Source organism: Pseudopipra pipra, chromosome 10 (assembly GCF_036250125.1).
Source record: "Pseudopipra pipra isolate bDixPip1 chromosome 10, bDixPip1.hap1, whole genome shotgun sequence".
Lineage (NCBI taxonomy): Eukaryota > Metazoa > Chordata > Aves > Passeriformes > Pipridae > Pseudopipra > Pseudopipra pipra.
The window spans coordinates 21,811,353-21,833,889 of record NC_087558.1 but is presented as its reverse complement, the minus strand read 5'-3'; the positions used below and the strand labels follow the sequence as shown (position 1 = coordinate 21,833,889).

The window sequence follows — 22,537 nt, the reverse complement described above, 5'->3', positions numbered from 1 at the left end:
GGAACCTGGAGTGGCTGAGGCAGCAGAAGGCAGCTGAGAAGGGAGGAGCAGCATCAAGCCCATCAAGCCTCTTGCCATCACTCTGGTACCCCTCCTATCACTCTGTACCAGCTGTTCAGGCCCTGGGGATGTGCAGAGCCCTCCTGGATTTCTCACCATGCCTCTGTTGTGTCTTACACTCTGTTCCAAAGATCTGTGCTCCCTCTACATCCCCAGAGCTGTCCTTGTGCCATCACACAAACCACACCTGTCCCAGGTAATCTTCTACCTCAGTGCAGAGAAAGTTCACAGCAGCATCTCCACTCCATGGGTTGGGAAGTGGAGAGGAAAACACGGAGCATAAACACAGAAACTCCACTTCAGCCACAGTTCAGCATCACGTTTTTCCCTAAATCTTGAGAAGAAAACATGATCATGAAGAATCTTCTCAAATCCCTGCTTTGAGCACACGTATGTGCACTTAAATAAAAAAATGCTTCAGAGAAAGCTCTTTGCTGTATTAAATCTGATTGACTGGGTTCCTGTACCATGTATAGGCTTCACAAAATCTAAATGGTGCAGATTAGATAAGATGGTGTTTAAGAGGGAAAAAAAAGTCCAACTATAAAAAGAAGATGCAATTTGATGAGCAGATCCAAGGCTGTAAGTGGAGATCGAATGGGCTATAAACAATTTAAGGCTTGGGAGAAGGCCAGTGCTGCTGGGGATTCATTTGTAGTCCAGTGTGATGGCTCTCTAATGCACCTGGAAGAAGGAGTAAAAATTCTGGGGAGGGTGATCTTTCACACTGAGTCCTCATCATGTCATCTTCAAAGATTTCTGAGCATCTCCATATCCATCTTAATGTTGTGGATGTACTTAAAAGGAAATAAATCTATATGTATGTACACACTAAAACACCAGAGCTGTGGATTTATTCAGCCCTCCTGCTCCTGTTGGCTGTTTGGGTGCATCTGTCTTCCTTAAATCTTGTTCTCTCTCGTGTCCACACCAGGTGAATTGCAGGAGACACCTGAATGAACTCCCAGTGCACCTCTGGGTCTTACAGCTGAAGTGTGCCTTTAAGAACAGCCCTTCCAACCAGCTCCTTATGGACCTACTTCTGCAGGTTTGTGTTTTACATGGAGTCTTCTTGAAGAATTTCTGGGTGCATGAATACATTGCTTGGCTCCTTTGAGGTTCCTGTGCTGCTGACTGGAGAGGGATGCTGGAGGCTCTTATGAGTATTCATGTTTCCTTACAGCTCTGGTTCTGGGACTTGAGTGTTTATGTAACTCCTGCTGAAGGAAAAAGGGATTCTGAGGAGAAAGGAAAAAGGAAAGCCTGGGAGGTAAATGTTGGATGTACTCTGAGGCTATGAAATAAGCCCAACTCCCATCTTTAGGCTTTTTGGATCGTGAGGGATGGGACTGGATTCCCACGGGGTGACTGTGGAGATGTCCATGGAGGCAGATCTTCATGTTTTTGCTGTCTGAAATATTCATGAGCTTCTGACTTCTTGAGAGGTTCCTTTCCAGACAGAATCCCCCCCAGCAAACAGTTAATAATTGTCTGGCTCTTGGAACCACAGGCACTCACAGCACCTACAAATCTGAAATACCAGAACCCCCTGAAGAGCAGAATTTCTGGTTGCTGGAATGCTTTTGCTCCCCTCTGTAAATCTGTGTGGACAGACATTTTTCTTGCTGTTCTTTATTTTCTCCCCTGATCTGTGACCTGTCTCCCCATTTGTTTTATGTCCCTGTCCTTCACCAGGATGACAACACCTCCTAATTATAGCCTGGGCTGCCAATTCTGTTCTTTGCTCTTTACTCCTTTTTCCAGGACATTAATGAAGAGGTGACAAAAGATGGGTGTGAGTGATCTCTGCTGAACCCCACCAGGCACATCTCCCCATCTTGACACTCTGCTGTTTATCACTTTGCCTGGTTTATGGGGCTTTCCTGCCTTTCTGAAGCACACACCTTTTCTCATGTCCAGGCTGATTTGAAGGGAGCATCAGAGTGATCTTTCCTGGGATGCTGGATCCAGTGTCTTTCTGAAGCTGAAATACAGCTTTGTATCTCAGTTGGATGGAAGGCCAGAGCATGTTGACTAGGCAGGGGCTGAAAAATCAGTGTTCTTGTTACTTCAGGCCATGTTTGTTGCTGTGGAACCTGCTGAGGAAGCTTTTATGGCACATGTGCCCATGCTGCTGGTCTCTGCTCTCAGTGAGTGGCCCTGACAACAGCTCTGTGTCTTGGTCAGGTAAACCTGCTCCTCCCTGACCAGAAGCAGCAAAGAGAGGCTTGACAGGGACAGGCAGCCCTGCCCCTCGATGTCCTCCTGACGGGGATGGGCTGTCTGGGGGAGTTGGGAGGTGGAGAACCTCTGTGTCCTACAGACACAAGGTGCAATGGGGAGGAATTGAAGGGGTTTGGGCAAACAGAGCTATGAGAAAAGGTTGTAACACATCCACCCATCACATCCCAGCTGAGATCCTCATTCCCTGAGGGACCTGGTCTGTGTCCATCCCATACCTGGACAGGCCCCTCGGGGTGTGGTTGCCATGAGCGAGGTGAGAGCAGGGCGATAAATTCCACAGGACAGGTTTTAAAAGGGAGCCTGTGTTGGCTTTCCTCCCCTTCCTTGACTGGGACAAGGCTTGGGCACTGGGAGGAAGCCTTTGCCTGTCCCTCCTTGGACCCAGCAGGATATCCCAGTGCTCCAGAACGGCCTCTGCTCATACACTGGCAGAGCCAGGATTTGCCTTATGGCATCTGCTTATTTTTCCCTCCTGCCTAATTGATTCCGTTAATTTATTGTGGACAGGAGCTTGTTCTGCCAAGTGCTAATTGCAAAGGTTATTGTTCCTGCCCTTCTCAGAGCACAGCAGGAAACCCTGCAATTCCATCATATGAAAAACAAGGCAGAAAAAGCCCAAAGTTTTTGGGCTGGACGTGAGCCCATCATCCCATGCAGTGTGTGTGCCACAGAGCAGGGGCTGCCCTGCCAGTTCCTTCCTGCTGCAGAGGGAAGCCTCCTGTCCCTGGGATGTGGGATTGGGTTCCTCCTCATCATCATGAAACATGTCCTTGAGCACAGCTGTCCTTCGTCCTCTGAGCTCTGGATTTTGGAGGTAAGATGGGTGAATTCCAAAAACTGGGAACTGGTGAGGTGATGCCACCCCCTGTGTGGGAATTCCCCCTGTCCCTGGGCATGTCTGGCAGCATCTTTCCAAGGAGCAAGCCTGGGCTGGCACAACGTAGTGGCAGCTTGTCCCCAACTGGTTTCTCATGGTGTCTGACTGTCTCCACTCTGTGGGTGATACACATTGTTCCCAGGTTGGCTGAGAAGGCCATAGTCCTTTCCTTGGGGAAGGGAGCCAGACACATTTTAGTCTGGGAGGTTTTTCCCAGGTGCAGAAGTCTGGTTCCTTGGGTGAAGTGGGATGTCTCCAAAGCCAGGCTTTTTCCCGGCATGGAGAGGAGGAACTACAGGGCTTCAGCACCTGCCTGGATCAACCTGGATTTCATGGTGGGCACCACTTCCCCAGGTGCCTGGCACTGCAGTTCTGTGGGGGTTTGAAGGGGAAAAGCCCCGAGTCTTTCCAGGAGGTTGCTGCAGTGCTGATCCTGGTTCTCCATGCTGCTGGAAAACCTGGTGGAGCTCGTCCTGCTTTGCCTGTCCATAGGTGTTGGTTCCACTCCTGAGAGCATCCTTTCCCTGTGTTTTCAGTGGCTTCTGTCCCCTGGGGCTCTGTATTTGCTATCCCAGGCTTTGTTCCCACTGCAGTGTTTACTCTGGCTCCTTTCCTGTTTATCTCATATCATGGCTGGTGTTTGTTTCTGTTCAGCAGCTCAGAAGCTTTTGGAAGCGAGTGTTTATAAACAGAGGGATGTTTGGGACCATATTTGGATCCATCAGCAGACTCCAGTGGTGTTTTACACGGATTATGGGTATGACTTTGTACTGTTTCTTCTCTGCTCTGCCCTCTGGCCCAACATCCTCTAGCTGAGTGTTTTTCATGGTGCTCAAACTTTCCCCCTCCTCTTCAGCTCTCTCCAATGTCACTGCCAGCAGGTACCCAAGGCCAACCACCCCTCACTGGACAGATAAGCACAGAATAACAGATTAATGGCACATATTTCCTTCCATTCCAGTCTAGTCTAATGAAACACATGATAAATGTTTTATCATAAGTTTTATCGGTTTCCCCTCCGTAGAAAGTCTGGCTGGCACCTGTGGGCAGCACTTTCACGTGAAAGAAGCACAGTTAAAATCCAGATTTCAGGGAAGAAGTGCATATATCATTTTTAAAGGAGCTTTTGAGCTTAAGATATAAAGGCAAATTACATGTTCTATTGTGCCTTTAATAGCTGAGGAGCTGTATCTGGGAGCTGTGCAGGGTGACAGTGGCAGTTCAGGCAATATGTGGGACAACGTGCCAGCCATATGTGTCGCCATATCTCACACCCAGCCTTGCAAGTCACTGCTTTTTATTGAAGGGATGAATTTGCCAGGATGTCAAGGCTGTCTTGTGCACTTTTGAAGAAGTGCCACGCTGTCTGTGATCCCCAAAGGCTGGTGACAGGAGGGGAGCAGGCTCTGCCTCACCAGGTATCTCCTCTGTGCCCTCCCTGCCTGTTGGGGATGGAGGGCTGGGCTCGGCTTCAGCACGTGGCCTTTCCTCTCCATAATTCACTCTTTTTTTTCCCTGTGTGCCAGGCTCCTTTCCTTCTGCCTTCATCCTCATGCCTTCCATCTGTCCTTCCTCACAAATTCACATGTCTTTGCTTCCCAAATTTTGGCTGAGCTTCCCTGTCTTTGTGCTGGGGGCTTTGTAAAGCCTCGTGCTGACACCTGGCCGGGGTGAAACCCTGACCACGTGCCCGTGCCCGCAAGAACCAAATGATGCAGCTTTTTTTTTGTTAAATATTGTTGGCCAGAGGATGGGCTTCAGGAATGTGTATCTCCCAGATATCCCAGGGCTTTTCCTAGGGCTCAGTGTGTGCTCTGAAAGCAGGTTGTAGGAGAAAGGCAGCTCCATGTGGTGTATTAATTGAGTGTTGTTTCACACGCCTCAAATTGAGCAAAAATGCTGGTAGCAAAAAAAAAAAAGTACAATCACAAAGGAATCTTTCTTGTTATTCAATTTGTGCAATATCTTATTAGAGGGAAAAGAGGACTGTTATCTGCCTTGTAAAGGTTAATATAATAATAAGCAGATACTGACTTCTATTGAGATGAACATGATGATTTATTGACCCGAGAGGTAAATATTCAGTGAAGCAAAACCAGGGTCAATACTCACCACGAGGAGAATAAATTCTGGTATTTTCTGAAATGGGGAAACCAGTCACCACTAAACATCAGCTGCTTTGGTGTTGCCTGCTGCCACTTCAGTAAGACAGCTAAATGTGGTAGATACCAACAGGTACTTCACTTTGTTTTTAAGAGAAAATGTCAATTTAGTAACGTTTCCTTTGGATATTTTTGTCCTTCAAATTGCTTTATGAGGCTTTTAAAGGTACTTTCTTAAGAACCAACCAAACAAACAATAAAAGCAGCTCCCCAGGGTAACAGCAGTTTTGGATTGCCAGATGTATTTCTTGACTAACTGATAGAATTTTATTGTGCTTTAGTTTGCTTTATTAGAGAAACGCTCAGTTCCCACTTTCCAAGCCTTGCAGCCCGATCGGAGGTTTTTCTGCACACGTGTTCATTTGGATTGCAAACCCCTTTTTCAGTCTGAAATGCCTCAACACAGAAATGTCAAGCAGCTCTTGTAGTTCTCGTGGAGAAAGGCAAGCTTGGAATGCTGGCACTTGCTGCAGGGAGCAGCATCCTGCTCCTGCTGCTTCCCTGGACCACACGGATGCTTTGGGATTCTTTGGGAGCAGGGAGGTGCAGCGGGTCTGTGTGTAGGGATAACTGGTGCTTGTTTGGGCTGTGATGGGTATCACTCTTCTCCAAGCAGTGTCAGGTGTGTTCTCCAATCTTCCAGGCAATGTGCTGGCAGTCAGGGATGTTTTCTGGCTGGTTGCTCCCAGAACGTGGCCCTGTGAGATGAGATCTGTCAGCTGCTCTCACCTGGGTGAGAAATGTAAACTCCTGTCTTATAAGGTGCCAAGGGCTTGTCTGACTGGGGCTGGGGATGGGAGGAGCTGCAAATAAACTTGGTGGGAGGAGGGAGAGGAATTGCACTTCTCCAACTTCAGCAAAGTGACATGAAGAAGGATATTATTTTAGAAAGTTTATCTCTTTTGTATCTATGGTGACAAGATCTTTATCGGGGTAAGACAGACTCACGGGCTGTCTGCTTCTTGTTATCTCAGTGTAGGATGACAGTATAAGTATCACGTCTAGAAATGTTATCTATCCTTTATTATTTCACTTGTGAGGGGCTAACAGGGGTGTTATCAGGGTGTTTACAATCAAAACACGTGCAGCTCAAGTGATAAAAGGGAGAACAGACATCTGATCTCCAAGGATATGAAGACAATGCAGCCTTGAGCAGGAGGAGATGGATCCTATTATTGAAAATGGTTTGGCAGGCTGGGAATGGACAAACAAGTTCAGATCATAAGCTTGAGAGATGGGTTTAGGGGAGAGGCACACACACAGGCACACAGAAAATGAAAAGGTGATCGTATCAACAGCAGTCTCAGCTAAAAGAGAAATATTTTCCAATAAAATTTTTATGATTTTTTTTTTTTCTTTCTGTACTCTCTTCTCCCTTGGAGAGGATGATATGGAAAGCTGTCAGGACCAGCAAGTGGAGTAGAGTTGCTTCAAGTCAGTCAGGATCTGAGAAAGCTTAGCCAGGCTTGGAGGGTGGAGAGCAGCCAAGGTCACTGATCAGGGAGTTCATTGAGATGAATTCCTTATCTTGCCTGGGTCAGTGCTGGGTTAATTTAGGGAGTGCACAGACAGAGGGTTAGTGGTGACCATAAACCTTATCCGTGATCTCCCTAGGGACAGAGAAGCTCAATCCCTAAAGCACTTAGAAATCTGACCCTGGGACGCTTCTGCTGCTGGTAATTGAGAGGAGTCCAAAGACATCCTGGACAGCAGAGTCTCATTAACCCACAGCTCGAGCAATCCAGGTGCCAAACTGTGTTGGATTCTTTATCTAACATGAATAACCCTCACTAGTTAAAGATGGGGTTGTGCAGCACTCCATCCAAATCCAGGTTTTACTCCCAGAGGGGGTTGTGTTCTTGGCTGGAATCTGTGGCCTGGTTTGCTCTTGCTGTAGAGGATGTGGCAGGAACACCTCATGTCTTCATTCCGCTCTCGGTATCAACATTCTCCAGGCCAAGCTCTGTGACTTCTATCCCACAAAATAACATGATTTTCCATCATCTTTCCTCACTTGTTTGTCCTGTGACGAGGTGGGACACAGAAGCTCATGGCCTGAGATGGAGAGCAAGCAGAAGGGTCTGTGGTGCTGTGGTGCCTCTGAGCCAGGAGGAGACCCAAGCTGGAGCAGAAAGTTTGGTGCCAAGTGTCCCTCCCTCCCTTGAGAAGGAGATGGGGAGGGTGGAGGGTGTCTCTGTGAGATGTAGATGAGGGCTGGGTGCTGGGAGGGACCGTGGAGGATGAAAATAGTGGGCTCCTGGTGCCAACCCTGTCTCTGAGCACCTTTGTGAGGGCTGGCAGAAAACGGGAACTAAAGACCTGCTCCAGGTGATGGGGGGGGAATGAACACAGACTTTTGGTGAGCAGCTTAACTGTGCATTGGCCTGTCTTCCTAGCCCCATATCCATCCTGCTTGGAGGATCAGCCTCCTTTCAACCTGTCAAATGCTTCTGCCATCCCTCTAATGCTGTGAGCTCCTGGGAGCCTTTCCTCACCCGGGGGAACCTGCAGCCACTCCTCTGCCTCGTTTAGAAGAAATAATCTCTGCTTGTGTTCCATGGTGGGTTTTTTTTGTGTGAAGCCCCAGTTTTGGAGGACCAGAGGGGCCATTTTGTACAGTAATAGATGACCCACTGCTCCTCTCCTGCCCTTCATCTCTCACACCTTTAATTGCACTTGTGTGTCTGGAGCGCACGGAATTCATTATCCAGCAAACAATGTCCTCTGCAATATCAGCCTTAATTAACTGCTCCCCTCTGTATTTTCTTGCTCTTATCCTCTCCAAGTCTCCAGGCTGACACAGGCTGACGGCCCCCCACATGCATCAGTGCCAGCCAGTGAGCCATGACCAGATAAGAAGAAATGGAATTCCTTATCTCTTTTTTTTATAAACACATACACATGCACACACAAACACACCAACCTGGAAAAGGTCAAGGTTACTGGGATGGGAGAAGGCCCTTCAAGACAACAAAACCCCTTCTCTTTTTAAGTCTCCATAGCAACTAGATGGAGCATCATGGGATGTCGAGATGAGAGAGGACTATTCTTTCCCTACAACACTCTTTCCACTTCATTAGTCTCTTTATCAAGTATCTCTGCACTGGGCTGAGTATCTGTTTTTGTGTTGAGGAGCAGTGCAGAGGACTCAAAAGCACACTGACCTTTTCAGTGGGACTTTGGGAGTTCCTTGTGGGAGTTGCATCCTCTTCCCTTGCCTTCCTCCCCCACAGCCCCCTTGTCTCCAGTTCACATGACCTTCTAATCAAAACCCCTGTGGCTGCTGAGGTATGAAGGGTTTCTTTAAAAGGAGAAAGGAGCAGGGGAAAAAGAAGAGAAGAGTATGAGAATGTCCTTCAGTGGCACTGGAGGTGTCAAGACCCAGCTGTCAGAGCTGTGCATCTGCAGGGAAGATTAATGAGGCTGCTTAGAGGAAATCCAAATAAAACAGAGCAGAATAAATACCAAGTGACTGTGTGGGTGATGAGGGGAAGGGTGAGGAAGGAGCAAGGGAGCGTGACAGGGCACAAGTAGATATTCCTCAGTCTTGTAAAAGTGTTTCATTCCCCATGGAAGAGCCAGTCAGAATAGGAAAGATCTTTGGATTTAGCCCTCTGGTCTCCAAGTGCCACGGCTGAGTGTGTGGGTCTGTGAGTGTGGTTATAAAGTGCTGGTTGGAGTGAGGCACAAACACTGGGTATTTTTATTTTACCTTCCCTGGGAAAGAATTCACTGCAGAGGAGAATTTTGTGTTAAGCTTCCGAACACTTGGCCTGCATCGTCCTCCAGGTGTCTGGAGCTGCTTTGCCAGTGGAACTCTGGTTGTTCTTAGGAAACATCACTGCCTGTTTTATGTTGGGCAGTGGCTTGTAATGTACCTTGGAGATAGGCTGGGCTCTGTGGGGGTTAGGAAGGGATTTAAGCCTTGCTGTGGATGGTGGGATTGCACTTACTTGCACCACAGGAGAAACTGGACCTTGGACCTGGCCTTCCACAGAGAACCAGGGCACTCTTAGTACCTTCAGCTTTTAAGTTGATCCTCTGGATTTTCACTTCTTCCAGGGAGCCATTATGTGACAGTTTGCAGCTTATTTTGAGAAGACTTCACACCACAAGTACCCAGCTGAGCATCTTATGGGCTGAAAGTCCGTGTGTTTGATCCTGCATGGATCAGTCAAGGAGAGGGGCTTGTTAGTGTGGATGGCTGATGAGGCCAAAGTCATTTAAACAACTGTTTGTAAAGAGTGTCAAGGCTGAACACGCTTTTAGGCTGTGTGCTCCTGAGCTGTAAGATTTACATGGGAGTTCGAGAGGGGAAAACCATATTAAAAAAAAAAAAAAAGCTCTGCACTTCCAGTAGGAGTCAGGCTGTGAACATCCCAGTCCTGCTGCCTCAATCCTCACAGGAGTCATTCTGAAGTGGGAAATCCCATTAAGTCATAATAGGGCTCTTAAGTAGTTCCCTCAGATGAATTTGTGGCACTCTGCAAGTCCCATAATTCCCAATATACAGATGAGGAAACTGAGGTTAAATGACTTAGCCAAGGTCATGCAGCAAATCAATAACCACTCCAGCACCTCTCCAGTTGCCTCCATGTGCCTCTGGCTTCAGTGAGGACACTGCCAGCACCTGCCAAAGGGGAATAATCATCCCCACCACTGTCCTAGCCATGGAAATGTTTGAATTACGTGGCTAAACAGGTACATAAAATAGTTGGTGGTGTTAGGGAGTGGGGGTTTCTGTGTTCAGTCTAAGCTTGCTTCCCATGGGTGGCTGTTCCCAAGGAAAAGGATTGTTTGGCCTGGGATCAGGCAGACTGTAATTCTGCGACTCTTAGGATGCTTCTTTTAGTTCATTTGTGTATTGTCTTTATCACAGAATCACAGAGTGGTTTGGGTTGGAAGGGACAGTAAGGATCATCCCATCCCACCCCTTGCCACAGGCTGGGACATCTTCCACTAGCCCAGGTTGCTCCAAGCCCTGTCCAACCTGGCCTTGGACACTTCTAGGGATCCAGGGGCAGCCACAGCTTCTCTGGACAACCTGTGCCAGGGCCTCACCGACCTCACAGGGAACAATTTCTTCCTGATATCCCATTTAAATCTCTCCTCTGTTAAGTTTAAGGCCTTTCTCCCTTTACCTGTTGTTCCTCTTCCCACCACAGCTCTCTGGAGTCACAGGGGAATGGGAGATGCTGGATGTAGACATCTGGCATTGCCCAGGAGGGCTGTTTGTCCCTGTGACAGTGCCTTGCTCCCCTGTTCTTTTCCTGCAGCTTTTCTGGAGCCAATTCCCAGCTCTTTGAGTTGCTGGGCCTGCTCTCGCTGTTGCAGTGGCTCGTGCTTGACAACCTGGCTCCATTTCCTTTCCCAGGAAAATGGTACAAAAGCACAGAGAATGAACACAACCTGTGTGTTGGGATCAAGCCACTGTCCTTGGCTTTGCTGTGTTCCCTGTGGTGCCTCCTGCAGCCCTGTGGGATGGTTTTCCAGGAGGCTGGAAAGCAAAGGTCAACGAGAAGGAGAAGTTGTTCTCTGTGTCAGGCTCCTTCCAACTTTGCTGTAAGGTCTCTGAAGGACAGCATGTATTTCATGTATGTCTCTCTCTGCTGCCTGATCAGCATTTCTGCATGTGTTTGGCACTTGCCAGACCTCTGGCATCCCTACTCCTGTCCAGCTTAACCTGTAGGAAAGCAGCTCTTGGGAATACTGCAGGTAGAAGATCAGCCTCCTGCACTATCTCCTGCAGCTTTTTGGCTTCCCAGCTCCTCCAAGACACCCTGACCTAATCCAAGAGCCCCTTTGTGTCCTATCCCCGGTGCTGTGCCTGCATTGCCAGCATTGAGCTCCTGCTCAGCCTTTCCCAGCAGCAGGGAGGGCAGGGTGGCACTGGCACTGGGGTCTCCCATCCTGCTGGGGTGAGGGATGGCAGCTCCTGCAGAGGAGAGCTTGGTCTTGGACAGCTCTTGGAGGCTTTCCAAGCCTGGCTTTGAAGTTGGCCAAGTGTCTGACTTGTTTTGATGGTTTTTATGCCTTTGAGCAGTTTTCTGTGTTTATTTTGGGGTGATATCCCAGCACCTCAGCTGCTGCTGGGAGGACGCTCTGGGAGGGAACCATCCCTGAAAACAACCCTCCCTTCAGCAGCACATGGCAAAGCTCCTGGATTTCACATTCAGTGGGAGGCACAGGAGGTATTTTGGACTGCAAACTGTGGCTTTAAAAAAACCCACTCAGCAGTGATTTGAGGCTTTCTTCTCAAAGCCTTTCTGACTTTGAATATACATTGCGTCTGTTTTTGTGAGCGGGCTCTCCAGCAAGACAGACCTGTTCCAGGGATTGTTGTGCCTCAGGTATCAGCTGTTCCTTTTGTAGATGGGATGGCTTAGGCCCCCATTCCCTGCCATCCTGTGGGTTGATTTCACCTTCCTTCCCATCGTGGCATCTCAGAGAAAGCTGCAGAGCAGCTGTGTTGTCTTAGTGCAGCTGTAATGTGTGTTTGTCCAGGTGCTGCCGTTGGGGCACAGCAGGACTAGGAAGATGTTTTATGAGATCATTTCCAAGCCCTGATAATCTCTGAGTCTCTCTAGGATCTGTGGATATCAGCTGTGCTGCTTTTGCTTCGTGGGATGGGGTTGGAACCTGAAGATGGGAAATCACTTGTGTGTGATCCCTTCTCTGCCTCGTCTCGGTGTTACCTCTCCCCTCCTGGCTGCTTCCAGTGGCCAAAGAGGGGTTAGTCCTTGTATTCCAGACCTAAAACCATGTTGGGGGAGTTCAAACACAGCTTAGCAGCTTCAGAGAGGATCCTACCTGCTTGTTTGTGGAGCTGGCTGGTGGCACTGGAGACCTTTCCCCGCAGCCTGGATCCCAGGGAACGTTCCCATTCCTGCACCACTGAGAGCCAGCATCGAGATTACGGTAAGGCTGCCACTTCCCTGGCTCCAAAGGGTGTGTTCTGTGTGTGTCCTGCTGCCAGAGCTAGAGTTTGCTGCTTCCTTTTGCTTTTGCCAAGGGAATTAGTGTCTCCTCTGTTGCTTGTATTTGGATGTGTGCTCTCTGAAGGAGGGAATTCCCTCAGTGGCATGTAAATGTTTGATTTTATTGTAAGGCTCCTCTGCCTTACACCTTCCCTTGTGATGGGGACATTTCTGCCTCAGAAATGTCTATTGCTCTCAGAATGCTATTCTTCTTATACAGTGCATTCCCAGGATATATTGCTGGTGGAATACATTGCTGTATCCCTCTCCTCTCCCCCAGTCCTGGTTGCTGTGTGCTCGAGAGCCATCCCATTCCTTCAAACCCTGTTGGATGTTTTCTCTTGCAGAGGTGATGTGGGGATTGTGGAGGTCACTCCCTCTCTCCATTTCTCGTTGTGTGTGTGCTGTATATTCATCTCCTGCAGCTTCTGCACCACAGCCTCGTGGATGAAGTTGTATTTTAGGCTCACATAGCATCTTCTGTGCTGACTGTGCCACTTAGTATTTCAGTCTGCACTTTCCCTTGGCTTTCAGCTCGGAACTCGTATTGTCTTTGTGCTGTTGTGACTGGCAGAGTCATTTTAATTTGGCTCTATTTTGTCTCAGCTTTGTTTCCTCCCTCGCAGAGCATCGGGGAGGTCTTTGCTGTCCAGCACATTCACTGCTGTTATGCGTCACCAGCCCTCTGCCTGCTTGTTTGTGAGCTGCTCCTTTCATAAAGCTCAGCCTGGAGAGGGATGCAAATCATATCCTTGGGCTGTCCTGATCCGTACTCGGAGCACACGTGCACTGCTGTGTTGGCCCAGCAGCTTCTTGCCCCTTTGTTAGGCTGCTTTTAGCAAAGCTCTCAGTGTTGAGGGTAGTGCAGAGGGGTTTTCTCCTTCCTCAGCTATTTCACACGAGTCTCCACTCAGGGAATTTCCTGCTGCTTTTTACTCCATTGTGTTTATTCCAGTTGTTCTCAAAGGCCACCCAGGAGTTGGACTTCACAGAGCTGGACACGCACCAGGGGAAGGAATGGATGTGACCCAGACAGACGTGACCCCCAAAACTGGGAAAGCCCCCCTGGCAACTCTGACTCAGCCTCTGAGATGCCCAAAGGCTCAGGACAAGAGGAGGGAGACCTTCTAGATGAGGAGTAAACCAGGTAAATTGTATTTTCCCCTTCAGTGCAGAGAGCTGCTCATGGCATGGTTTGGAGCAGTTTCTGCCTCTCATTTCTCCCTCTGGATGAGATCTCATCTTTGCTGTCACACAGGACCCTCGAGTGCTTCCCTTTGCCCACTGCAGGCCCCTGCAGCTCAGACTTGAGCAGATCCTGCATCCTGGGGGCGTTTTCTGGGTCTCCCCTTTGGACTTTGGCACCTTTTGTGCCTGTAACACACAAAGCAAAGGATCCCTCTTTGCAGGTTTGTTCCCTGCAGTGGCTCATTGTGCTGTTCAGCAGCACGAAGGTGCATTTAACATCAGGTCTGCGGGGGCAGAGAGGGGCACCTTTAGCATTTGAGGTTCACATGGATCAAAAACGGCTTTGTGGAGCCTATCCAGGGTTTCAGTGTGTTTTTCTCAGCTGGTGTGACGGACTGTGTTGCCTTTGCAGCCTTTCCCCCCCACACTTCAGCAGCGTTTTTGCTGCCGCTTTGTTCTCTCCTTTATCCAGCCCCTCTTGTAGTTTCCCACTTTTCCCACAGTGAGCTAAAGAGCCTCCTATTGCTGGGAACAGCCCCTTCCATTGCCACCTGCTCAGGGACCAGGGCTGGGCTTCAGCCCAAACTGTTTGTTTGGGTTTTCTGTCTTGCCACGTTCACACCTTTCCACTTTCATGTACCTGCAGGAGCCGACTTGCTTCTGACACCGAGTTCAGTCTCCAAACATAAAAGAAGAGAAAGTCAGGACAGAAAGCATTTAAGCTTTCTTCTTCCTCCACACCTGCTGTTCTCACTCGTCAGGCACTTCCTAAAAGTGGAGTTCTCCAAGTCCCCAGTGATTACCCTTTACATAAGCATAATATAGTGCTGCAGCACTTCCTACAGGGAAGCCACCTATTGCAGCAATCTGTAAAACAAAAGCTGGATTGATCCTTCTCCCATTGCTCCCAGGAAAAAAAAAAAAATTATAGAGCTGCATGCTGTTCCTCAGATGGGAAGTCTGAAAGCCTTCATCAGAGGGCAGTTCATTTTTACACGACGTTTTTACACTCGAGCAAAACTGAAAGCAAGGCATAATTTGAAGCAGCCACGGTGGCTGTTAGAGCAGAACCACACAAATAAAATGCCTGGGATGATGTAGCTGAACACGTCGCAGTCAGAAAAATGTCAGTGTGCAGGGAACAAGGAAAACGAGATGGATGAATGTGAATTAGCAAGGAGCAGACTTCGAAGGCAGAAAAATCAAACCGAGAGCATAGATCATTAGATTCAAAGGAAGCAGGTAAGAAGTGCACGAAATTGTGCCTTAAACAACAAAACAAGCACCTCCACCTCCAGGAGAGTGGATAGACATGGGAGTCCTGGCTCCCAGTTGTGTCCTTGCCACTGGATGTTGTTGCCCAGATCACTTTAGGTCCTTGTGCATCAGCTTCTGTGTTGTGAGCCAAGGCAAGGTGCTTTTTAAGATCTGCAGATGTGACCAGCTCCAAAAGAGCAAGCAGGAGGTTTCTGCATGGACTGCCTTGGCCCCTGTCATCTTCCAGGCGTATCACTGATACCTATTGCATGCAGCTGGTTTTTTGCTTATTTTTTTCCCCGAAGGCAAAGTGTGAAATTATTTTGCTCCTGTTGAGTTTTTAAAAAGTAACTGTGCGTGATTACACCCAAAAAAAACTGTGGTGAAAGAAATACAGTTCACACACAGCAGCTCTTGGCAGATGTGAGAAACTGTGGCATGGGTTTGGACCAGCCTAGGAACGGCTGAGCTGGAGGAATTTGTGTATTTGAGAAGTCAAGCTCATGTTTTTCTTGGACAGTCTTTCAGGTCACTCTGTAACACAGAACTGAAGGTGACAATTCTTAAGGAGGTTATGAAATGTCCCAGATTCTCAGCATGATAGTCTAGACAAGGCAGCCCAGGGAGAGATGCTGGAGGAAGTTCCTCTGACAGGTACAGACAAGAAAAGCCCTTCAGATGGACAAGTTCCACACAGAGCCTCCCGTTGGTGCTTCTGCCTGTCCACTCCTGGAGAGCAGAGGCTGGTCCCAGTTGAGTCCTGCTTGAGGATAAAGCTCACAGTCACAGGTGAACCACTCCATTCAAGTCCCATCTGGCTGATTCCCCCATTTCACTGGATCTTACAGAGATATTGATTGAATGATGAGGGAAGTTCTCCAGCAGCAGCTGAAAAGCACAACCCCTTGCTGGGGGTATAAACCAACACATGCTTTACAGAATGCAAAATTGATCTGATTGCTCCCATAAGAACCATAGAATCATAATAATAAAATCATAGAATGGTTTAGGTTGGAAAGGACCTTAAAGACCATCCAGTGCCACCCCCTGCCATGGGCAGGGACACCTCCCACTAGCCCAGGTTGCTCCAAGCCCCATCCAACCTGGCCTTGGACACTTCCAGGGATGGGGTAGCCACAGCTGCTCTGGGCAACCTGTGCCAGGTTATGCTATAAAACTTTTATTAGTGCTATGAAATGAAGGCAATGCACTGTCTGTTATCCCAGGTTCAGACACAGAAACACGTTATTGAGCAGCAGCTGATCTGAGCATGGCAACTGGGAGGGCTCTTCTTCTCCCCTTAATTCCTTCATAAATATCCTCTTTATTTTATCAGAGGTTTTATTGTTGATGATGTTCAGCATGTCCAGGGATTTCCACTTCACTTGGCAGCCTCCCAGGTTTTTCAGCCTGCTGTCACAGCCCTCACAGCCTGTTTGCTGTGGAAGGTGTTACTGTGCTGGTTCTCTTGGCCAGTCTGTGCTGTGGCTCCTCGCAGCAGCTCTTGGGAAAACCTTTGCACATCACTTTCTTAATTTTATTTTTTTTTTTCTTTTTCCTTTTTCTGTTCTTAGCTTTGGTTTGTCTGAAGTGGCTGTTGTAAATGTTAGTTAAAACCTTATTGAGTGGCTGGTGTTTTACAGCCGCCTGGTTCAGCAGTTTATTTTGGTCCCCAGTGATGTTTATAGATGCATTTCCTCTCATCTCTTCCAGCTATATTTTACATTTGCTTTATGATACTTTGCTGCTGGGTTTTGGAAGAGCTTTTCAGTGAGTTATCTCGGGATTTAATGCTGACCTGCTTCCTTGGCCTCAGCAGCTGCTCCTGCCCTGGCGCATCCCGAGCCGGACGCTCACGCTGCAATGAATCCTCTGTCAGCTTTTTGCTGTCAACATTTTTGGCTATTGCTACATGTCATTCATATTGCAGGCTCTCCTGAGAGTGAGGTGGAACATGAATCTGCACAAGTGGTCAGCCTGGGCCTGCTGGGGAGGTTCCTGAAGGGTGGAGAAGCCCTCAGCCCGTGGGGTTTGCCCAGGACAGTGCTTGCTGCGAACCCATATTCTCAAATTTTTGAGCTGTCCTAGGAGACTCCTTCACCTTTTTCAGGATGATTTAAGAGCATGTGCTGTTCAGGATTCCCACTCGAGTGTTATTTATTAGTTTTGCAGTATCTTCCAGGCTGTTTTCTTCACTGTCACGTTGATTCCTTGGGGACAAAGGAAACAAAGGGAGGGAAGTGCTCGCAGGAGTGATAGGAGTATGACTAATACCTTCTCTCTCTCTCCACAGTGTTTTTTCACAGATCAAAAATCAATTAAGGGCGAATTTCACTGGGAACTCTTTAAACAATGTAATATTTCATTAGAGATTATTGCAGGCTGTTTCACATTTGCAGCCCAGGTGTGAATTACAAAATCAGCCGATTCTTTTAATAATTTCCTCGGGGGTAACGCTGCTCTGAGCACCCCGTGCTCGGTGCAAGCTGTGCAGCTGCTCTTGGAAAAGGTGTGTTTATTGCCTCCCTCCACATCCTGGGGGAGACACAAGACTGAAGGAATGGGTTTCTGAGTGTGAGGGTTGCCTGGCTGGGCACAGGGCTGTGAGCTGGAAGGAGATGAGAACTGAAGGAAATGAGAGTGTGGTGTTATAGGAGAGGTAGAGAGGAGCTTTGAGGTGAGTGGATTGGGTTTTTTCCCAATCCCTTCTTGAGCTGTTAGTAGCACAAACCTCTACCTTGGTGAAACATCCCTGTTTCTGTAACTTGCTACCTCCTTCTTGGTTTCTGAATCTGTCCCTCCTGCCACCTAAACCCTGTAACACTGGGAAGGATTCTGGAAGTGCCAACAGATTTTCACTGGCATCTGGATTCCTTTGGATACATCTCTTCTTCCAAAGCCCTCCCTTCCTGAAGCATGAGGAGCTGAGCAGTGTGATTTCCTCTGCTCCACTGCAGCCCCTCTTTCAATCATCAGCCCTCCCCTGGCCTTGCCCTTTTCAGTCCCCATTCCCTGGGTCGTACATCTTGCCTTATTCCCAGCCTGGTTATTGATTCTTAGTTGGGTATCATCTGTCTTTGTGAGAGGCCTGGGGAGCCCACATTTGGAGGGAGGGTCGGATCTTTCATTGGGTTGAGTGTGATGTGGTTGAGTGGCAGTGAAGGAGGTGAACTTTTGGGATGCACAAGCACCACTACAGGTCTCTTCAGAGGCTCGTGATTGCATCTCCAGACTGCTCTCCCCACCTGAGCACCTGCCTTACTTGATGCTGCTTTCCCCTCTAAACTTCACCTTCCTCTTCTCCTAAAACCAGCCCAGCTCCAGCCCCCCCAAGTCCAGCAGCTCAGCCCTCTCCTCCCTCTCACTTGAAGTGGGAAGGACCAGGATCAGAGTCACAGGAGCAGCCCATACAACCACCTACATCTGTGTTTGTCTCGCTCTGCCCCACATTTTTGCAGTTCTTGTCCCCTGACAGCAGTTCTCTCTGCATTTTCCTCTCTCTGCATAGCTTTCCCCTGCCCCAGGAGAGTGTTGAGGTTTGCCTTGGTCAGGGTGACCCCTGGCACTGCAGGGAGGACCCAGGAAAGGCAGTTTTTAAAAAGAAAACAACCCTCTGCAGAGACCCAGTGGCCATAATTGCTTTCCTGGAGAACAGGAGGAAGAGGTAAAGTCATGATACTTTTCCTTGAGTACTCTCTTGGGCCCTAATTATTTCCAGCTTAGGATATTTTCTGTCTGGTAGGACTCATCTGTCTAATGATCCTTGCTGGATCTCACTTCTAAGTACTTGCCCAGCCCTACCTTGAACCCCCTGTAAACTTTCCACACCCCCTTCTTCTCAGAAGCATTTTATATCATTTGCTGTGGATCTCTTTGATTCATTTCCTCTGCCACTCCTGGTTCTTGGGTTGGACAAGATGATTAACAAGTAATTTTCTACCTGATGGGAGGTTGTGGCCAGGTGGGGCTTGGCCTCTTCTCCCAGGCAACAAGGGACAGGAAAAGAAGGAACGGCCTCAGGCTGTGCCAGGGGAGGTTGAGGTTGGACATGAGGAGGAATTTCTTCACTGAAAAGGTTGTTAAGCATTGGCAGGGGCTGCCCAGGGAGGTGGTGGAGTCCCCACCCCTGGAGGTGTCCAAGGAAGGCCTGGATGTGGCACTGAGTGCTCTGGGCTGGGGGACAAGGTGGGGATGGGACACAGGCTGGACTCAGTGATCCTGGAGGTCTTTCCCAACCTGATGGATTCTGGGATTCTGACCCACTCCTCCAGTGGACTCAAGATTTTTCGATTCCCCTCACCTGCCTCTTTTCTAGGCTGAAGAATCCGAACCCATTGAGCTCTTTTTCATGGAGAAGTCATTCCAGACCTCATATCATACATTTTGTCCTTCCATGAACCTTTCCTGCTGTATTCCTTCTCCTTTGCACCCCTGTAGCTCTGCAGGGTCACCATCCATGGAGTTGTGGCTGGCTGCCAAAACCAGTTTTGGGGTACTTTGTGTTGCTTGAGTGACCAGAGTGAGCTGAATGTTTTGGAGAAGCTGGCCCTTATTTGCAAACACTTCTATTACACGAACCTTTTCAGCAAAATGCCAATTATTATGAGTCTTGAAAGAGGACTCTCTGCAGCTTCCAATTACAGTTCTGGCTGCAGCTGATTTCAATGTCGTTTGCTATTTAGGGTGCATTTGAAAATGCGTTTTGGGGGGTGTCTTTCATTTCATTTGTGGTGGCTCACGTTATTCCGAATGCTAAAGGAAATTAAAAAGGGCTTCCTGCTTAGAATCAATTAGTTTTAACGAAAATAAAATGAATAGGTTGCTGTATGTTGGCCACTGGAGGGAAAGGAAACCCAAGTACCTGGCTGTGGTGCCAGGGTGCTGCTCTGTAAGTTCTGCTGCACCCCAGACTGATTTGGTGTGTCTCTGTTGGCCTTTGAAACAGGAGAGATGAGTGATCAAGCTGGGTCTGCTCTGAGGAATCTCCTAAAAGTGCTCAGTACATCCCATGTTTATGCTGATAATTGAGTTCAGATGAGCTGATTGGATCCCGTGTCCAGCTCTGGGCCCCTCATGGCAAGAGAGACACTGAGGGGCTGGAGTGTGTCCAGGGAAGGGAACGGAGCTGGGAAGGGGCTGAGGGAGCTGGGGGGGCTCAGCCTGGAGAAAAGGAGGCTCAGGGGGGACGTTCTGGTTCTGCAACTCCCTGACAGGAGGGGGGAGGCAGGGGGGAGTCAGGCTCTACTCCCAGGGAACAAGGGACAGGAGGAGAGGGAACAGCCTCAGGCTGTGCCAGGGGAGGCTCAGGTTGGACATGAGGCGGAATTTCTTCCTGGAAAGGGTGGTCAGGCCTTGGCAGGGGCTGCCCAGGGAGGTTTGGAGTCCCCACCCCTGGAGGTGTCCCAGGAAGGCCTGGCCATGGCACTGAGTGCTCTGGGCTGGGGGACTAGGTGGGGATCAGGTACTGGCTGGACTTGTTGATCTTGGAGATCTTTTCCACCCTCAGCGATTCCATGATGTGCCATTTATTCTCTTTACCTCTTGGAAGTTCAGCAAAGTGCAAGGGGTTAAGGCTCAGGAGAATTTGGGAGCTGTGGTTTCATGTGGTCTTAAGCTGTGCCAGGGGAGGTTTAGGTTGGATATTAGAAAGAATTTCTTTCCAGAGAGGGTAATCAGCCCTTGGAATGGGCTGCCCAGGGAAGTGGTGGATTCTCCGTCCCTGGAGGTGTTTAAGGACAGACTGGATGTGGCATCAGTGCCATGGACTGGGAACCACGGTGGGGTTGGATCAAGGGTTGGACTTGATGATCTCTGAGTTCCCTTCCAACCCTGCTGATTCTATGATTCTATGATCTGGGAACTTTCGGGTGACCTTTACATGTGATTCAGAACAGAGGGTGGCACATGGGCACACCTCTGTGGAATTATCCAGATCTCCTGAAATGGGTTATGTTTGCTGAAACTCGGCATAAAACATGTTCTGACACCACCTGAGCAGATCTGGGCCACCAGGGAGAGCCTGGACTTGGCCAGTGCTTTGTGTCCTGTACAAGGGGCACTAGGACAGGACTGACAGTCCCATCAAACAGTGCCTGTGAGGGCTTTCCTGTGCCTGTGTTCGTATTTCCACCCTCCTGCTTGGAAACACGCACGGGTACATCCAAAACATTTGGTTTAGTGGATTCCAGCATTAAGTCAAGTGACTGCTGGATTCTTTCCAAGGGCTCACACAACTCTTCTGAAAAGCAGATTGTTATGTGTTAGTTTGGAGCCCTTTTGTTCAGCCTCAGGTGTTTCTATTCCCTTCTGGTGTTTACTGAGAGGACAAGAAGAGAATGACTCAAGATGGCATTGTGCAAAAAATCACGTGTTCAGAAGGGGAGTGCTATGTTTTGGCTCTTCCTCCACCAGGAGTGGGATACCTTGCCCCTCTTCTCAGTCAAGTAGCAGATTAGAAGAGTAAAAAGTCTTTTACCAAATCAAAAATCCACTGAAAGAACACACTACACTGCACAGTTTTCCTCCTCTGTGTGCGGGGAAAGGTGGAAAGGGGAGGTTGGAAGAGGAGGATGAGAGGGAAGTTGTGTTGTCTGATGCTCACATGGCAACGGTGAGGATGAGGAGACACAGAAACATGAACAGAACTTCAAATAATTACTGTATTTGAACATACTCATCCCATCCAGTTGTACCTGCTTATGCAGCAACAGTGCTTTCATTTTTTTTCCTTTTCCTCTATTTGTTTGGTGTTTTTTTGGTTTTTTTTTTTATTTTGAGGTGCATGTTATTAAGGAGTCTAGCAAAGGATTTTAATTAATCTCTGGGAAATATTCCTAACTTGGTTTGTAATTCAGAATCCTAAAAGCTGCTTGGCTGGCAAACTCCAAACCCACTTAAATTTATCTGAAATCTATATGCTGGAGCCTTGCCTTGGTGTGGATGATGTATTTAAGCTGAAGAGAGACTGAATAAGAAGGGCTGGCCATGTGTTTTGTACAATGGATTTTGCAGGCAGAGATTTAATAAGGGAGATCCATTATTTTTGGTTCAATGGTGCTGTTATCCATATGCCACTTTTCCAAGCTTTCATGCTTCCTGCAAACATCTCAGTGTACTTGTAGGCCTGTCTTGAGTTTTGATTTTTTGCTTGACAAGGGAAGGCAGAGCCAGGGTTATTTATGATATTTAACTCTGACTGTAGCATCTCATTTGTTGTCCTGACTCCTCCAGGGGTTTTTCAGCACCACCTCATTACTGAATTTTCTGGTTTTCTACGTGTGCTGCTCTTCTAAGGATCTCTTTTAGGCAGCTGAAGGTATTTATAGAGCATTCATCTGGGCATGTGACAGGCTGGGAGAGCTGGGGCTGTTCAGCCTGGAGAGGAGAAGACTCCAGGGAGACCTGAGAGCCCCTTCCAGGGCCTAAAGGGGCTCCAGGAGAGCTGGAGAGGGACTTTTTTTGACAGGATAAGGCTTTGGGAGATGTTTTCAGCTTAGAAAGAGAATAAATTTAGGTTGGATATTGGGAAGAAATTCTTCCCTGTGGGGGTGGTGAGGCCCTGGCACAGGTTGAATTCCAGAGCAGCTGTGGCTGCCCCTGGATCCCTGGAAGTGTCCAAGACCAGGTTGGACGGGGCTTGGAGCAACCTGGGCTAGTGGAAGGTGTCCCTGCCCATGGCAGGAAGTGGAATGAGATGATCTTTAAGGTCCCTTCCAACCCAAACCATTCCAGGATTCTGTGATATGGATGTGAACCAAAATGATGCTTCTTTT

The 22,537-nt window shown here is 48.4% G+C and overlaps 1 long non-coding RNA gene across 11 annotated transcripts in view; it reads left to right on the top strand.

Moving 5' to 3' along the window:
- Positions 1-2,441: 2,441 nt before the first annotated feature.
- The window catches only part of LOC135419816 (uncharacterized), a 61,979-nt gene continuing 41,883 nt past the window's right edge, over positions 2,442-22,537 (top strand). For 4 of the 11 annotated variants that reach the window (XR_010433172.1, XR_010433170.1, XR_010433173.1 and 1 more), the window contains exon 1: positions 10,355-12,261. This is a non-coding gene — a long non-coding RNA (uncharacterized LOC135419816). Of the gene's footprint in view, positions 3,939-10,354; positions 12,262-22,537 lie in introns of those variants that run through there. The other 7 variants (XR_010433171.1, XR_010433165.1, XR_010433167.1 and 4 more) reach the window with 6 other exon arrangements.